The sequence below is a fragment of the Siphateles boraxobius genome, unplaced genomic scaffold (genome assembly GCF_051911475.1).
Source record: "Siphateles boraxobius isolate OS27281-9 unplaced genomic scaffold, OSU_SipBor_1 77, whole genome shotgun sequence".
Lineage (NCBI taxonomy): Eukaryota > Metazoa > Chordata > Actinopteri > Cypriniformes > Leuciscidae > Siphateles > Siphateles boraxobius.
This window is the reverse complement of record NW_027509205.1, coordinates 104,699-115,000: the sequence shown is the minus strand read 5'-3', so window position 1 is coordinate 115,000 and position 10,302 is coordinate 104,699. Positions and strand designations below refer to the sequence as shown.

Here is a 10,302-nt window from a genome sequence, read left to right as displayed (position 1 = left end):
GAGATTCTTCAGAAAGCATGAAAGAGCTTGAGTTTTTTCAAAAGTTGTTCTTAGTTTTCTTCACTAATGGTCTAACCTTTTAAATAGCCCAATTTTGGCAGCAGTTTTAGCTTACGGCCATACCACCTTGGGCACGCCCGATCTCGTCTGATCTCGGAAGCTAAGCAGGGTCGGGCCTGGTTAGTACTTGGATGGGAGACCGCCTGGGAATACCAGGTGCTGTAAGCTTTTAAAAAAAAAAAAAAAAAAAAAAAAGAGTGCCTGAGCTTCAAAAAGCCTTAAAAAGTCTCTGAGATTCTTCAGAAAGCATGAAAGAGTTTGAGTTTTTTCAAAAGTTCTTCTTAGTCTTCTTCACTAATGGTCTAAGCTTTTAAATAAGGCCTGGTTAGTACTTGGATGGGAGGGCGCATGGGAATACTAGGTGTTGTAAGCTTTTTTAAGAAAAAAAAAAAAGAGTCCCTGAGCTTCTTCAAAAAGCCTTAAAAAGTCTCTGAGATTCTTCAGAAAGCAAGAAAGAGCTTGAGTTTTTTCAAAAGTTGTTCTTAGTTTTCTTCACTAATGGTCTAACCTTTTAAATAGCCCAATTTTGGCAGCAGTTTTAGCTTACGGCCATACCACCTTGGGCACGCCCGATCTCGTCTGATCTCGGAAGCTAAGCAGGGTCGGGCCTGGTTAGTACTTGGATGGGAGACCGCCTGGGAATACCAGGTGCTGTAAGCTTTTAAAAAAAAAAAAAAGAGTCCCTGAGCTTCAAAAAGCCTTAAAAAGTCTCTGAGATTCTTCAGAAAGCATGAAAGAGTTTGAGTTTTTTCAAAAGTTGTTCTTAGTTTTCTTCACTAATGGTCTAACCTTTTAAATAGCCCAATTTTGGCAGCAGTTTTCGCTTACGGCCATACCACCTTGGGCACGCCCGATCTCGTCTGATCTCGGAAGCTAAGCAGGGTCGGGCCTGGTTAGTACTTGGATGGGAGACCGCCTGGGAATACCAGGTGCTGTAAGCTTTTAAAAAAAAAAAATAAAAAAAAAAGAGTGCCTGAGCTTCAAAAAGCCTTAAAAAGTCTCTGAGATTCTTCAGAAAGCATGAAAGAGTTTGAGTTTTTTCAAAAGTTCTTCTTAGTCTTCTTCACTAATGGTCTAAGCTTTTAAATAAGGCCTGGTTAGTACTTGGATGGGAGGCCGCATGGGAATACTAGGTGTTGTAAGCTTTTTTAAGAAAAAAAAAAAAGAGTCCCTGAGCTTCTTCAAAAAGCCTTAAAAAGTCTCTGAGATTCTTCAGAAAGCATGAAAGAGCTTGAGTTTTTTCAAAAGTTGTTCTTAGTTTTCTTCACTAATGGTCTAACCTTTTAAATAGCCCAATTTTGGCAGCAGTTTTAGCTTACGGCCATACCACCTTGGGCACGCCCGATCTCGTCTGATCTCGGAAGCTAAGCAGGGTCGGGCCTGGTTAGTACTTGGATGGGAGACCGCCTGGGAATACCAGGTGCTGTAAGCTTTTAAAAAAAAAAAAAGAGTGCCTGAGCTTCAAAAAGCCTTAAAAAGTCTCTGAGATTCTTCAGAAAGCATGAAAGAGTTTGAGTTTTTTCAAAAGTTCTTCTTAGTCTTCTTCACTAATGGTCTAAGCTTTTAAATAAGGCCTGGTTAGTACTTGGATGGGAGGCCGCATGGGAATACTAGGTGTTGTAAGCTTTTTTAAGAAAAAAAAAAAGAGTCCCTGAGCTTCTTCAAAAACCCTTAAAAAGTCTCTGAGATTCTTCAGAAAGCATGAAAGAGTTTGAGTTTTTTCAAAAGTTGTTCTTAGTTTTCTTCACTAATGGTCTAACCTTTTAAATAGCCCAATTTTGGCAGCAGTTTTCGCTTAAGGCCATACCACCTTGGGCACGCCCGATCTCGTCTGATCTCGGAAGCTAAGCAGGGTCGGGCCTGGTTAGTACTTGGATGGGAGACCGCCTGGGAATACCAGGTGCTGTAAGCTTTTAAAAAAAAAAAAAAGAGTGCCTGAGCTTCAAAAAGCCTTAAAAAGTCTCTGAGATTCTTCAGAAAGCATGAAAGAGTTTGAGTTTTTTCAAAAGTTCTTCTTAGTCTTCTTCACTAATGGTCTAAGCTTTTAAATAAGGCCTGGTTAGTACTTGGATGGGAGGCCGCATGGGAATACTAGGTGTTGTAAGCTTTTTTAAGAAAAAAAAAAAAGAGTCCCTGAGCTTCTTCAAAAACCCTTAAAAAGTCTCTGAGATTCTTCAGAAAGCATGAAAGAGTTTGAGTTTTTTCAAAAGTTGTTCTTAGTTTTCTTCACTAATGGTCTAACCTTTTAAATAGCCCAATTTTGGCAGCAGTTTTCGCTTACGGCCATACCACCTTGGGCACGCCCGATCTCGTCTGATCTCGGAAGCTAAGCAGGGTCGGGCCTGGTTAGTACTTGGATGGGAGACCGCCTGGGAATACCAGGTGCTGTAAGCTTTTAAAAAAAAAAAAAAGAGTGCCTGAGCTTCAAAAAGCCTTAAAAAGTCTCTGAGATTCTTCAGAAAGCATGAAAGAGTTTGAGTTTTTTCAAAAGTTGTTCTTAGTTTTCTTCACTAATGGTCTAACCTTTTAAATAGCCCAATTTTGGCAGCAGTATTCGCTTACGGCCATACCACCTTGGGCACGCCCGATCTCGTCTGATCTCGGAAGCTAAGCAGGGTCGGGCCTGGTTAGTACTTGGATGGGAGACCGCCTGGGAATACCAGGTGCTGTAAGCTTTTAAAAAAAAAAAAAAGAGTCCCTGAGCTTCAAAAAGCCTTAAAAAGTCTCTGAGATTCTTCAGAAAGCATGAAAGAGTTTGAGTTTTTTCAAAAGTTCTTCTTAGTCTTCTTCACTAATGGTCTAAGCTTTTAAATAAGGCCTGGTTAGTACTTGGATGGGAGGCCGCATGGGAATACTAGGTGTTGTAAGCTTTTTTAAGAAAAAAAAAAAAGAGTCCCTGAGCTTCTTCAAAAAGCCTTAAAAAGTCTCTGAGATTCTTCAGAAAGCATGAAAGAGCTTGAGTTTTTTCAAAAGTTGTTCTTAGTTTTCTTCACTAATGGTCTAACCTTTTAAATAGCCCAATTTTGGCAGCAGTTTTAGCTTACGGCCATACCACCTTGGGCACGCCCGATCTCGTCTGATCTCGGAAGCTAAGCAGGGTCGGGCCTGGTTAGTACTTGGATGGGAGACCGCCTGGGAATACCAGGTGCTGTAAGCTTTTAAAAAAAAAAAAAAAAAAAAAAAAGAGTGCCTGAGCTTCAAAAAGCCTTAAAAAGTCTCTGAGATTCTTCAGAAAGCATGAAAGAGTTTGAGTTTTTTCAAAAGTTCTTCTTAGTCTTCTTCACTAATGGTCTAAGCTTTTAAATAAGGCCTGGTTAGTACTTGGATGGGAGGGCGCATGGGAATACTAGGTGTTGTAAGCTTTTTTAAGAAAAAAAAAAAAGAGTCCCTGAGCTTCTTCAAAAAGCCTTAAAAAGTCTCTGAGATTCTTCAGAAAGCAAGAAAGAGCTTGAGTTTTTTCAAAAGTTGTTCTTAGTTTTCTTCACTAATGGTCTAACCTTTTAAATAGCCCAATTTTGGCAGCAGTTTTAGCTTACGGCCATACCACCTTGGGCACGCCCGATCTCGTCTGATCTCGGAAGCTAAGCAGGGTCGGGCCTGGTTAGTACTTGGATGGGAGACCGCCTGGGAATACCAGGTGCTGTAAGCTTTTAAAAAAAAAAAAAAGAGTCCCTGAGCTTCAAAAAGCCTTAAAAAGTCTCTGAGATTCTTCAGAAAGCATGAAAGAGTTTGAGTTTTTTCAAAAGTTGTTCTTAGTTTTCTTCACTAATGGTCTAACCTTTTAAATAGCCCAATTTTGGCAGCAGTTTTCGCTTACGGCCATACCACCTTGGGCACGCCCGATCTCGTCTGATCTCGGAAGCTAAGCAGGGTCGGGCCTGGTTAGTACTTGGATGGGAGACCGCCTGGGAATACCAGGTGCTGTAAGCTTTTAAAAAAAAAAAATAAAAAAAAAAGAGTGCCTGAGCTTCAAAAAGCCTTAAAAAGTCTCTGAGATTCTTCAGAAAGCATGAAAGAGTTTGAGTTTTTTCAAAAGTTCTTCTTAGTCTTCTTCACTAATGGTCTAAGCTTTTAAATAAGGCCTGGTTAGTACTTGGATGGGAGGCCGCATGGGAATACTAGGTGTTGTAAGCTTTTTTAAGAAAAAAAAAAAAGAGTCCCTGAGCTTCTTCAAAAAGCCTTAAAAAGTCTCTGAGATTCTTCAGAAAGCATGAAAGAGCTTGAGTTTTTTCAAAAGTTGTTCTTAGTTTTCTTCACTAATGGTCTAACCTTTTAAATAGCCCAATTTTGGCAGCAGTTTTAGCTTACGGCCATACCACCTTGGGCACGCCCGATCTCGTCTGATCTCGGAAGCTAAGCAGGGTCGGGCCTGGTTAGTACTTGGATGGGAGACCGCCTGGGAATACCAGGTGCTGTAAGCTTTTAAAAAAAAAAAAAAAAAAAAAAAGAGTGCCTGAGCTTCAAAAAGCCTTAAAAAGTCTCTGAGATTCTTCAGAAAGCATGAAAGAGTTTGAGTTTTTTCAAAAGTTCTTCTTAGTCTTCTTCACTAATGGTCTAAGCTTTTAAATAAGGCCTGGTTAGTACTTGGATGGGAGGCCGCATGGGAATACTAGGTGTTGTAAGCTTTTTTAAGAAAAAAAAAAAAGAGTCCCTGAGCTTCTTCAAAAACCCTTAAAAAGTCTCTGAGATTCTTCAGAAAGCATGAAAGAGCTTGAGTTTTTTCAAAAGTTGTTCTTAGTTTTCTTCACTAATGGTCTAACCTTTTAAATAGCCCAATTTTGGCAGCAGTTTTAGCTTACGGCCATACCACCTTGGGCACGCCCGATCTCGTCTGATCTCGGAAGCTAAGCAGGGTCGGGCCTGGTTAGTACTTGGATGGGAGACCGCCTGGGAATACCAGGTGCTGTAAGCTTTTAAAAAAAAAAAAAAGAGTGCCTGAGCTTCAAAAAGCCTTAAAAAGTCTCTGAGATTCTTCAGAAAGCATGAAAGAGTTTGAGTTTTTTCAAAAGTTGTTCTTAGTTTTCTTCACTAATGGTCTAACCTTTTAAATAGCCCAATTTTGGCAGCAGTATTCGCTTACGGCCATACCACCTTGGGCACGCCCGATCTCGTCTGATCTCGGAAGCTAAGCAGGGTCGGGCCTGGTTAGTACTTGGATGGGAGACCGCCTGGGAATACCAGGTGCTGTAAGCTTTTAAAAAAAAAAAAAAGAGTCCCTGAGCTTCAAAAAGCCTTAAAAAGTCTCTGAGATTCTTCAGAAAGCATGAAAGAGTTTGAGTTTTTTCAAAAGTTCTTCTTAGTCTTCTTCACTAATGGTCTAAGCTTTTAAATAAGGCCTGGTTAGTACTTGGATGGGAGGCCGCATGGGAATACTAGGTGTTGTAAGCTTTTTTAAGAAAAAAAAAAAAGAGTCCCTGAGCTTCTTCAAAAAGCCTTAAAAAGTCTCTGAGATTCTTCAGAAAGCATGAAAGAGCTTGAGTTTTTTCAAAAGTTGTTCTTAGTTTTCTTCACTAATGGTCTAACCTTTTAAATAGCCCAATTTTGGCAGCAGTTTTAGCTTACGGCCATACCACCTTGGGCACGCCCGATCTCGTCTGATCTCGGAAGCTAAGCAGGGTCGGGCCTGGTTAGTACTTGGATGGGAGACCGCCTGGGAATACCAGGTGCTGTAAGCTTTTAAAAAAAAAAAAAGAGTCCCTGAGCTTCAAAAAGCCTTAAAAAGTCTCTGAGATTCTTCAGAAAGCATGAAAGAGTTTGAGTTTTTTCAAAAGTTCTTCTTAGTCTTCTTCACTAATGGTCTAAGCTTTTAAATAAGGCCTGGTTAGTACTTGGATGGGAGGCCGCATGGGAATACTAGGTGTTGTAAGCTTTTTTAAGAAAAAAAAAAAAGAGTCCCTGAGCTTCTTCAAAAAGCCTTAAAAAGTCTCTGAGATTCTTCAGAAAGCATGAAAGAGCTTGAGTTTTTTCAAAAGTTGTTCTTAGTTTTCTTCACTAATGGTCTAACCTTTTAAATAGCCCAATTTTGGCAGCAGTTTTAGCTTACGGCCATACCACCTTGGGCACGCCCGATCTCGTCTGATCTCGGAAGCTAAGCAGGGTCGGGCCTGGTTAGTACTTGGATGGGAGACCGCCTGGGAATACCAGGTGCTGTAAGCTTTTAAAAAAAAAAAAAAAAAAAAAAAGAGTGCCTGAGCTTCAAAAAGCCTTAAAAAGTCTCTGAGATTCTTCAGAAAGCATGAAAGAGTTTGAGTTTTTTCAAAAGTTCTTCTTAGTCTTCTTCACTAATGGTCTAAGCTTTTAAATAAGGCCTGGTTAGTACTTGGATGGGAGGGCGCATGGGAATACTAGGTGTTGTAAGCTTTTTTAAGAAAAAAAAAAAAGAGTCCCTGAGCTTCTTCAAAAAGCCTTAAAAAGTCTCTGAGATTCTTCAGAAAGCAAGAAAGAGCTTGAGTTTTTTCAAAAGTTGTTCTTAGTTTTCTTCACTAATGGTCTAACCTTTTAAATAGCCCAATTTTGGCAGCAGTTTTAGCTTACGGCCATACCACCTTGGGCACGCCCGATCTCGTCTGATCTCGGAAGCTAAGCAGGGTCGGGCCTGGTTAGTACTTGGATGGGAGACCGCCTGGGAATACCAGGTGCTGTAAGCTTTTAAAAAAAAAAAAAAGAGTCCCTGAGCTTCAAAAAGCCTTAAAAAGTCTCTGAGATTCTTCAGAAAGCATGAAAGAGTTTGAGTTTTTTCAAAAGTTGTTCTTAGTTTTCTTCACTAATGGTCTAACCTTTTAAATAGCCCAATTTTGGCAGCAGTTTTCGCTTACGGCCATACCACCTTGGGCACGCCCGATCTCGTCTGATCTCGGAAGCTAAGCAGGGTCGGGCCTGGTTAGTACTTGGATGGGAGACCGCCTGGGAATACCAGGTGCTGTAAGCTTTTAAAAAAAAAAAATAAAAAAAAAAGAGTGCCTGAGCTTCAAAAAGCCTTAAAAAGTCTCTGAGATTCTTCAGAAAGCATGAAAGAGTTTGAGTTTTTTCAAAAGTTCTTCTTAGTCTTCTTCACTAATGGTCTAAGCTTTTAAATAAGGCCTGGTTAGTACTTGGATGGGAGGCCGCATGGGAATACTAGGTGTTGTAAGCTTTTTTAAGAAAAAAAAAAAAAGAGTCCCTGAGCTTCTTCAAAAAGCCTTAAAAAGTCTCTGAGATTCTTCAGAAAGCATGAAAGAGCTTGAGTTTTTTCAAAAGTTGTTCTTAGTTTTCTTCACTAATGGTCTAACCTTTTAAATAGCCCAATTTTGGCAGCAGTTTTAGCTTACGGCCATACCACCTTGGGCACGCCCGATCTCGTCTGATCTCGGAAGCTAAGCAGGGTCGGGCCTGGTTAGTACTTGGATGGGAGACCGCCTGGGAATACCAGGTGCTGTAAGCTTTTAAAAAAAAAAAAAGAGTGCCTGAGCTTCAAAAAGCCTTAAAAAGTCTCTGAGATTCTTCAGAAAGCATGAAAGAGTTTGAGTTTTTTCAAAAGTTGTTCTTAGTTTTCTTCACTAATGGTCTAACCTTTTAAATAGCCCAATTTTGGCAGCAGTATTCGCTTACGGCCATACCACCTTGGGCACGCCCGATCTCGTCTGATCTCGGAAGCTAAGCAGGGTCGGGCCTGGTTAGTACTTGGATGGGAGACCGCCTGGGAATACCAGGTGCTGTAATCTTTTAAAAAAAAAAAAAAAAAAAAAGAGTGCCTGAGCTTCAAAAAGCCTTAAAAAGTCTCTGAGATTCTTCAGAAAGCATGAAAGAGTTTGAGTTTTTTCAAAAGTTCTTCTTAGTCTTCTTCACTAATGGTCTAAGCTTTTAAATAAGGCCTGGTTAGTACTTGGATGGGAGGCCGCATGGGAATACTAGGTGTTGTAAGCTTTTTTAAGAAAAAAAAAAAAGAGTCCCTGAGCTTCTTCAAAAACCCTTAAAAAGTCTCTGAGATTCTTCAGAAAGCATGAAAGAGTTTGAGTTTTTTCAAAAGTTGTTCTTAGTTTTCTTCACTAATGGTCTAACCTTTTAAATAGCCCAATTTTGGCAGCAGTTTTCGCTTACGGCCATACCACCTTGGGCACGCCCGATCTCGTCTGATCTCGGAAGCTAAGCAGGGTCGGGCCTGGTTAGTACTTGGATGGGAGACCGCCTGGGAATACCAGGTGCTGTAAGCTTTTTAAAAAAAAAAAAAGAGTGCCTGAGCTTCAAAAAGCCTTAAAAAGTCTCTGAGATTCTTCAGAAAGCATGAAAGAGTTTGAGTTTTTTCAAAAGTTGTTCTTAGTTTTCTTCACTAATGGTCTAACCTTTTAAATAGCCCAATTTTGGCAGCAGTTTTCGCTTACGGCCATACCACCTTGGGCACGCCCGATCTCGTCTGATCTCGGAAGCTAAGCAGGGTCGGGCCTGGTTAGTACTTGGATGGGAGGCCGCATGGGAATACTAGGTGTTGTAAGCTTTTTTAAGAAAAAAAAAAAAGAGTCCCTGAGCTTCTTCAAAAACCCTTAAAAAGTCTCTGAGATTCTTCAGAAAGCATGAAAGAGTTTGAGTTTTTTCAAAAGTTGTTCTTAGTTTTCTTCACTAATGGTCTAACCTTTTAAATAGCCCAATTTTGGCAGCAGTTTTCGCTTACGGCCATACCACCTTGGGCACGCCCGATCTCGTCTGATCTCGGAAGCTAAGCAGGGTCGGGCCTGGTTAGTACTTGGATGGGAGACCGCCTGGGAATACCAGGTGCTGTAAGCTTTTAAAAAAAAAAAAAAGAGTCCCTGAGCTTCAAAAAGCCTTAAAAAGTCTCTGAGATTCTTCAGAAAGCATGAAAGAGTTTGAGTTTTTTCAAAAGTTCTTCTTAGTCTTCTTCACTAATGGTCTAAGCTTTTAAATAAGGCCTGGTTAGTACTTGGATGGGAGGCCGCATGGGAATACTAGGTGTTGTAAGCTTTTTTAAGAAAAAAAAAAAAGAGTCCCTGAGCTTCTTCAAAAAGCCTTAAAAAGTCTCTGAGATTCTTCAGAAAGCATGAAAGAGCTTGAGTTTTTTCAAAAGTTGTTCTTAGTTTTCTTCACTAATGGTCTAACCTTTTAAATAGCCCAATTTTGGCAGCAGTTTTAGCTTACGGCCATACCACCTTGGGCACGCCCGATCTCGTCTGATCTCGGAAGCTAAGCAGGGTCGGGCCTGGTTAGTACTTGGATGGGAGACCGCCTGGGAATACCAGGTGCTGTAAGCTTTTAAAAAAAAAAAAAGAGTGCCTGAGCTTCAAAAAGCCTTAAAAAGTCTCTGAGATTCTTCAGAAAGCATGAAAGAGTTTGAGTTTTTTCAAAAGTTGTTCTTAGTTTTCTTCACTAATGGTCTAACCTTTTAAATAGCCCAATTTTGGCAGCAGTATTCGCTTACGGCCATACCACCTTGGGCACGCCCGATCTCGTCTGATCTCGGAAGCTAAGCAGGGTCGGGCCTGGTTAGTACTTGGATGGGAGACCGCCTGGGAATACCAGGTGCTGTAAGCTTTTAAAAAAAAAAAAAAGAGTCCCTGAGCTTCAAAAAGCCTTAAAAAGTCTCTGAGATTCTTCAGAAAGCATGAAAGAGTTTGAGTTTTTTCAAAAGTTCTTCTTAGTCTTCTTCACTAATGGTCTAAGCTTTTAAATAAGGCCTGGTTAGTACTTGGATGGGAGGCCGCATGGGAATACTAAGTGTTGTAAGCTTTTTTAAGAAAAAAAAAAAAGAGTCCCTGAGCTTCTTCAAAAAGCCTTAAAAAGTCTCTGAGATTCTTCAGAAAGCATGAAAGAGCTTGAGTTTTTTCAAAAGTTGTTCTTAGTTTTCTTCACTAATGGTCTAACCTTTTAAATAGCCCAATTTTGGCAGCAGTTTTAGCTTACGGCCATACCACCTTGGGCACGCCCGATCTCGTCTGATCTCGGAAGCTAAGCAGGGTCGGGCCTGGTTAGTACTTGGATGGGAGACCGCCTGGGAATACCAGGTGCTGTAAGCTTTTAAAAAAAAAAAAAAAAAAAAAAAGAGTGCCTGAGCTTCAAAAAGCCTTAAAAAGTCTCTGAGATTCTTCAGAAAGCATGAAAGAGTTTGAGTTTTTTCAAAAGTTCTTCTTAGTCTTCTTCACTAATGGTCTAAGCTTTTAAATAAGGCCTGGTTAGTACTTGGATGGGAGGGCGCATGGGAATACTAGGTGTTGTAAGCTTTTTTAAGAAAAAAAAAAAAGAGTCCCTGAGCTTCTT

General features: G+C 40.4%; 25 non-coding genes across 25 annotated transcripts; all 25 read left to right on the top strand.

The window, feature by feature from the left end:
• Nucleotides 1–109: 109 nt before the first annotated feature.
• On the top strand, nucleotides 110–228 carry LOC143727578 (5S ribosomal RNA). Its single transcript, XR_013199569.1, has one exon. It is a non-coding gene; the product is annotated as a 5S ribosomal RNA (ribosomal RNA).
• A 373-nt stretch (nucleotides 229–601) lies between these two features.
• Nucleotides 602–720, top strand: LOC143727577 (5S ribosomal RNA). The gene has a single exon (XR_013199568.1). It is a non-coding gene; the product is annotated as a 5S ribosomal RNA (ribosomal RNA).
• Nucleotides 721–882: 162 nt separating this feature from the next.
• Nucleotides 883–1,001, top strand: LOC143727576 (5S ribosomal RNA). The gene has a single exon (XR_013199567.1). It is a non-coding gene; the product is annotated as a 5S ribosomal RNA (ribosomal RNA).
• A 372-nt stretch (nucleotides 1,002–1,373) lies between these two features.
• On the top strand, nucleotides 1,374–1,492 carry LOC143727575 (5S ribosomal RNA). Its single transcript, XR_013199566.1, has one exon. It is a non-coding gene; the product is annotated as a 5S ribosomal RNA (ribosomal RNA).
• Nucleotides 1,493–1,853: 361 nt separating this feature from the next.
• LOC143726360 (5S ribosomal RNA) lies at nucleotides 1,854–1,972 on the top strand. Its single transcript, XR_013198609.1, has one exon. It is a non-coding gene; the product is annotated as a 5S ribosomal RNA (ribosomal RNA).
• A 363-nt stretch (nucleotides 1,973–2,335) lies between these two features.
• On the top strand, nucleotides 2,336–2,454 carry LOC143727574 (5S ribosomal RNA). The gene has a single exon (XR_013199565.1). It is a non-coding gene; the product is annotated as a 5S ribosomal RNA (ribosomal RNA).
• A 162-nt stretch (nucleotides 2,455–2,616) lies between these two features.
• On the top strand, nucleotides 2,617–2,735 carry LOC143727572 (5S ribosomal RNA). The gene has a single exon (XR_013199563.1). It is a non-coding gene; the product is annotated as a 5S ribosomal RNA (ribosomal RNA).
• A 363-nt stretch (nucleotides 2,736–3,098) lies between these two features.
• LOC143727571 (5S ribosomal RNA) lies at nucleotides 3,099–3,217 on the top strand. The gene has a single exon (XR_013199562.1). It is a non-coding gene; the product is annotated as a 5S ribosomal RNA (ribosomal RNA).
• A 373-nt stretch (nucleotides 3,218–3,590) lies between these two features.
• Nucleotides 3,591–3,709, top strand: LOC143727570 (5S ribosomal RNA). Its single transcript, XR_013199561.1, has one exon. It is a non-coding gene; the product is annotated as a 5S ribosomal RNA (ribosomal RNA).
• Nucleotides 3,710–3,871: 162 nt separating this feature from the next.
• On the top strand, nucleotides 3,872–3,990 carry LOC143727569 (5S ribosomal RNA). Its single transcript, XR_013199560.1, has one exon. It is a non-coding gene; the product is annotated as a 5S ribosomal RNA (ribosomal RNA).
• Nucleotides 3,991–4,362: 372 nt separating this feature from the next.
• On the top strand, nucleotides 4,363–4,481 carry LOC143727568 (5S ribosomal RNA). The gene has a single exon (XR_013199559.1). It is a non-coding gene; the product is annotated as a 5S ribosomal RNA (ribosomal RNA).
• A 372-nt stretch (nucleotides 4,482–4,853) lies between these two features.
• Nucleotides 4,854–4,972, top strand: LOC143727566 (5S ribosomal RNA). Its single transcript, XR_013199557.1, has one exon. It is a non-coding gene; the product is annotated as a 5S ribosomal RNA (ribosomal RNA).
• A 162-nt stretch (nucleotides 4,973–5,134) lies between these two features.
• Nucleotides 5,135–5,253, top strand: LOC143727565 (5S ribosomal RNA). Its single transcript, XR_013199556.1, has one exon. It is a non-coding gene; the product is annotated as a 5S ribosomal RNA (ribosomal RNA).
• A 363-nt stretch (nucleotides 5,254–5,616) lies between these two features.
• On the top strand, nucleotides 5,617–5,735 carry LOC143727564 (5S ribosomal RNA). Its single transcript, XR_013199555.1, has one exon. It is a non-coding gene; the product is annotated as a 5S ribosomal RNA (ribosomal RNA).
• A 362-nt stretch (nucleotides 5,736–6,097) lies between these two features.
• On the top strand, nucleotides 6,098–6,216 carry LOC143727563 (5S ribosomal RNA). Its single transcript, XR_013199554.1, has one exon. It is a non-coding gene; the product is annotated as a 5S ribosomal RNA (ribosomal RNA).
• Nucleotides 6,217–6,588: 372 nt separating this feature from the next.
• Nucleotides 6,589–6,707, top strand: LOC143727562 (5S ribosomal RNA). The gene has a single exon (XR_013199553.1). It is a non-coding gene; the product is annotated as a 5S ribosomal RNA (ribosomal RNA).
• A 162-nt stretch (nucleotides 6,708–6,869) lies between these two features.
• LOC143727560 (5S ribosomal RNA) lies at nucleotides 6,870–6,988 on the top strand. Its single transcript, XR_013199551.1, has one exon. It is a non-coding gene; the product is annotated as a 5S ribosomal RNA (ribosomal RNA).
• Nucleotides 6,989–7,361: 373 nt separating this feature from the next.
• Nucleotides 7,362–7,480, top strand: LOC143727559 (5S ribosomal RNA). Its single transcript, XR_013199550.1, has one exon. It is a non-coding gene; the product is annotated as a 5S ribosomal RNA (ribosomal RNA).
• A 161-nt stretch (nucleotides 7,481–7,641) lies between these two features.
• Nucleotides 7,642–7,760, top strand: LOC143726253 (5S ribosomal RNA). The gene has a single exon (XR_013198505.1). It is a non-coding gene; the product is annotated as a 5S ribosomal RNA (ribosomal RNA).
• Nucleotides 7,761–8,130: 370 nt separating this feature from the next.
• On the top strand, nucleotides 8,131–8,249 carry LOC143727558 (5S ribosomal RNA). Its single transcript, XR_013199549.1, has one exon. It is a non-coding gene; the product is annotated as a 5S ribosomal RNA (ribosomal RNA).
• A 162-nt stretch (nucleotides 8,250–8,411) lies between these two features.
• Nucleotides 8,412–8,530, top strand: LOC143726414 (5S ribosomal RNA). The gene has a single exon (XR_013198663.1). It is a non-coding gene; the product is annotated as a 5S ribosomal RNA (ribosomal RNA).
• A 168-nt stretch (nucleotides 8,531–8,698) lies between these two features.
• Nucleotides 8,699–8,817, top strand: LOC143727557 (5S ribosomal RNA). The gene has a single exon (XR_013199548.1). It is a non-coding gene; the product is annotated as a 5S ribosomal RNA (ribosomal RNA).
• A 363-nt stretch (nucleotides 8,818–9,180) lies between these two features.
• On the top strand, nucleotides 9,181–9,299 carry LOC143727556 (5S ribosomal RNA). The gene has a single exon (XR_013199547.1). It is a non-coding gene; the product is annotated as a 5S ribosomal RNA (ribosomal RNA).
• Nucleotides 9,300–9,460: 161 nt separating this feature from the next.
• On the top strand, nucleotides 9,461–9,579 carry LOC143727555 (5S ribosomal RNA). The gene has a single exon (XR_013199546.1). It is a non-coding gene; the product is annotated as a 5S ribosomal RNA (ribosomal RNA).
• Nucleotides 9,580–9,942: 363 nt separating this feature from the next.
• LOC143727554 (5S ribosomal RNA) lies at nucleotides 9,943–10,061 on the top strand. The gene has a single exon (XR_013199545.1). It is a non-coding gene; the product is annotated as a 5S ribosomal RNA (ribosomal RNA).
• The last annotated feature ends 241 nt before the right edge of the window (nucleotides 10,062–10,302 follow it).